We start from the raw sequence: 4,836 nt of genomic DNA, 5'->3' as shown, positions 1-4,836 counted from the left end.
TGGATAGAGCACCGGCCCTGAAGTCAGGAGGACCTGAGTTCAAATCTGGCCTCAGACCAAACACTTGACAACTACTAGCTGTGTGACCCTGGGCAAGTCGTTTAACCCCAACTGCCTAAAAATTTTTTTTTTAAATTAAAAAAAAATTAACTTGGTATCTGTAAACTTGTGACTCTACATTCAATATAAACGGTTTCTTCTGTAATCTTGTGTATTCTATTCTGTATGTTTAGAAATATTATTCTGGGAAGGCTTTGACAGACTGCCAAAGGAATCCATGATGCAAAAAAAGTTAAGAACCCCTGATACAGAGAGTTGAGGTAAGTTTTCACTAGCTGACCCACTAGTCAGGATAGCTCAGCCCCAGCCAGACGGAATCTGAAATTAACCCCCCTGGGCAAAGAGTGTCATCCATTTCTAAGCAAAATCCTCCTGCCTGTCTTTGAGATACTGAATTTCCAGTGGGGCAGCCATATTTGGTAAGCTCATTTAAGACTTCTTGAATCTCAGTTAGGTTTCTACTCTATATTACCCTAGCTCTCATTTCCTCCCAGGCATTATCTGCAATGAGGTATGATGCTGAACAAAGGAATGTGCAAAAAGGAATAGACTCAAAGCAACATTACAGCCTCAGAGTGGAAAGGGATCTTAGAGATCTAGTGCCTTGCTTCACAGATAAGGAAACTACGGCAAAGAAGACTTTCAGCCTCTCACTTCAGAGCCAATTCTCTTTTCACTCTACCACAGTTGTTCAGAATTAAATTTCACCGGCACTTTGAGGGCCTACTATATGACAGGAACCACACCATTGACATCACAGACTAGTCACCTCTTTCCTTCACCCAGTCTTTCCTTGTCTATCATATACTGGGCATAATAGACAAGGCAGGATCGTTATGAGGATTAAGAGATATTTGGAAAGTGTTTGTCACGGGGCTTGGCACAAGACATACGATGTACTCTAGGTACCTGGATGTGTGCCCATATGTCACCCATTCTTTTACGTCTGCTCTACGTAGGTCATGGTTTTTCCCAGCAAAATTTGCTTCACTTGTAACAAAATGACTTCTCCAGAATATATGGGACTCATGTGTCAAGCTTTGGTTGTTTTAAAAGAAATCATAAAAGACTCATAAAAATGTTATTTGTTTGCAGGCACTTTGAGGTTTGGGCTAAATTCTCAATCTAGCTGGAGGTTTCCAAGGAAAGGGCTAGTTACTAATGGGTTATTTGACTGAATGAATTGGGGTGTGTGTGTGTGGGTGTGGGTGTGTGGGTGTGTGTGTCTCAAGTTGACTGGCCATTTTAGTCACAAGATTATAGATTTAGATGTGGGGCCTGGAGATCATCTAATCCAACCTCATCATTTAACAAATGAGGATACTGAGACGTAAGAGGCTTAATTGACTTACACACAGGTAGCAAGTGGCAAATGGTAGATTTGAACCTTTAACTCCAAATCCATCACTCTTTTCAATAGATGACACTGCCCAGGGTCCTCTTATTCTAAATCTACTTTCTACAGGATCATCCTGCTTTTCTGCTGGAATGCTAAATCTGATTTGTCCCCCAAACCACAGCCCTGAAAGTGGTATAAATAGTCCAAATGTCCAGCAACAATTGAGTCATTCTTATGACCATTATCGGGGGCGTAGGCCTCCTGCTCATGGGCTGCATGCAGCCCCTATATCACTCCTAAACATATCTCAAACCAGATTAAAATATAATTGGGAAATACTTAACAAAATTAATAAAAAATACAATAAAACATAGATGACGCTACATTTTGAAACTAAGTCAATAGAGATCTTTATGTATTCATAGTGGCTCCTGTTTCTATTTGAGTTGGGTACCACTGCTCTAGACCATAGGACTCTGAATACTACTTCCCCTTCATATTCCCTGTACCCCACACCTAAGAGCACCGAACTTGGAATCAGCTCAGGTTCAAGTCTACTTATCTACTTATTGGCCTGTAACTTGGGCCAGTCTCTACCAACCTATTTCCTTATCTGAAAAATCAAGAGAATGATAACGCTATTTAATTTGCGGAGTTGCTCTGAGGCTCAAAAGACATGATGTGTGCCAATGCAATACAATTCAACAAGCATTCATTAAGCGTCTATGATGTACGAGGTTTTATATTTGTGTATGTAAGATTAAAGTAGACTAGAATTATACCTATTGGCTCCAACTAAACATGGCTTTGGATCATAAGGTTTAGTGCTGTCTTAGTCTGAATGCCTTGGTCTAAACCCTAAATGTTCTTTCCAGAAACCCTGAGGGTCCTCCCCTCCCAGACTGATTCTTTTGAGAAGGAAAACTAGGCCTTCTTTTGCCTCAATTCTTACCTAACCTTTAATCACTGGGTGGGTGTTGCCTCAGACAAACTGAGACCCTGGAAAGACCTTAGCTTAAAAAGGCACAGGTCTCCCACTGCATCTAGGGCCCTCATCAATCATCCTGACCTTGCCACATATCTTTTTTTTTTTTTTTGCTGCTAGGCAATGGGGTTAATAATTTGCCCAGGGTTACACAGCTAGTAAGTGTCTAGTGTCTGAGGCTAGATTTGAGCTCAGATCCCCCTGACTCCAGGGCCGCTGCTGGACTCTGATGACCCTGGAGGAAGAGAGTGAGGCTGACAACTCTGCACAGATCTGCCTCACTTAAATCCAATTCACTTGAGCAAGTCAAGGCCTCACCTTCCTGATATCATCAGTCCTCTTCAAGAATGAAGAACCAGCAACAACAAATTCAGACCATTCCTGATTCAGGGTTTGAGGGGTAGCCCCTTTTAGGGAAAAAAGTACTGGACTTGGAGAACTGTACCTCTGTCACTAATTACCTGCGGTGTTGAGTTGTTTCAGTCTTGTCCCATTCTCTGTGACCCCATTTGGGATTTACTTGCCAGAGATACTGGAGTGGTCTACCATTTCCTTCTCCAGCTCATTTTACAGATGAGGAAACTGAGGCAAACATGGTTAAGTGACTTGCCCAGGGTGACACAGCTAGTAAATTTCTGAAGCCAGATTTGAACTCATGCAGGTAAGTCTTCCTGATTCCAAGCCCAGTGTTCCATCCACTATAGTGCTATCTAGCTGCCCTAATCAGCTGTGTAGCAATCAGCAAATCTAAATCTCTCTGAACCTCAGTTTCCTAATCATCTTTTTCTTCGTGGGTCTCTCTATCTCACCCATTCTGGAAGGAAAGTGGTCAATCATGGACCCAGTCAGAATTATGATCAGCACAACAGCTTTAACCTGCTATCTTTCTAACCTAGGGTGATTTGCCCATCCTTAGGCATCCTGCTGACTTTATACTCTTGGGGCCTCACCATATTGGTGCTGGATGTAGTGGGACAGCTGATTGGCTTTACCCCCATTCTGATTAGCTGCTTATAACTCCTAAACTCAAGAAATCCACCAGCTTCAGCCTCCCCAGCAAAGAAGAACTACAGGAATTGGGCCCAACCTGTATCTAACGCTGCTCCAGGCTGAGTTCACATTCATATAATTAACTACAGAAGTTTGTCCTCTTCCAGTATTAGCTTCCACTCTCCAGTGACACTGAGCCGCCCTTCTCTGATTACCTGTGAGAGTCCAAAAAACCTAGAGCTTATGGGCATCTTGAAGAACTGGAAGGTTCCCTTTCGGCACCTAGCCTCTGTGTGGTGCAATCTCACTCCTCCTACTTAACCACAATACCCTGTTAGATTTAGAGTCAAAAGACCTGAGTTTGAATCCTGCCTCACATGATAAATGACTTGTTCAGATATCCAAGCAAATCACTCCACCTCTGTCTGCCTCAATCTCCGAAACTGTAAAAAGGGGATAATAGCAGCACCCATCTCCCAAGATTGTTGTGAGTACTTCATAAGCCTTCAGTGCTACCTATATTAGCTATTATTTTTAACCTTTAACTTCCAGATGTCCCCTTTGCATTCTCCATATGTTTCTGGGTCCCTCAGAATTCTCTTCTATGCCAATGTTTAACACCTTCCTGCCTGTGAAATCAGAGATGGCAAACCAACCAGACATACCTGATTGAGAACTGCCTCTTCTTCCATATAACCCATGCCCTTTTGCAGTCTACGCGAGCCACACAGCAGTGTGAGGGCAACAGAATCCCACATGTCTCCCACCTCCGTTAAAAAGAGTGATAGAGCTCCCCGACTGTATCAGAATGGAGAGTATGATGGGGAAGGGAACTCAGGTCCTCTCTCACCGGCGTAACAGGAAGCCATGAGAGTGTGGGGCAAGGCTGTTTTTCTCTTAGTTGGGTGTATTCTTTCCTGCTCTTAGGTGAAGTATTAGAGACAGCTATGACCTTGAGATCTTCAGAACTTTGGTACTCTCGCTTAAATCCACTTGAATGTCATGGCATCACCTTCCTGATGTCATGGTCCTCTTCAAGAACAAAGAGCAAACAGCAGCAGCGGCAAACTTCCGGAGGTCCAGAAACCACAGTCCGCTCCAGAGTTTGAAGGAAGCCAAACCTGGCGCGTCCACAAAGTCCCAAGGAGTGACCTGCTTGACTCTGCCCAGCAGCAGCTTAACAGAAGGAGCCAAGATGCAGTGTCCGGCGGCAAAGGAGCGACTTGTCTGTGACTGTGCCACACACTTGCCAGCTCTGCCCTTTCCACCTGCATCTCTGCTTGGTTTGAACTCCAAGGATCATGATGCCAAGCGGATCACCTGAAATCTCATCGTGCTGGGCAACTCAGCTTTGGATGCTCAGCCACCTCCCAACTTCCCCAGCCTCCCCCTCCCCTGAATCGGAGGCTAAAGTCCTCCCAGAGCTTTCCTTCGCAGAGGGCGGGGACCTGGACGTGGATCC

This window comes from Phascolarctos cinereus, unplaced genomic scaffold, assembly GCF_003287225.1.
Source record: "Phascolarctos cinereus isolate Bilbo 61053 unplaced genomic scaffold, phaCin_HiC Scaffold_5;HRSCAF=322, whole genome shotgun sequence".
Lineage (NCBI taxonomy): Eukaryota > Metazoa > Chordata > Mammalia > Diprotodontia > Phascolarctidae > Phascolarctos > Phascolarctos cinereus.
Note: the sequence above shows the minus strand (reverse complement) of the source record.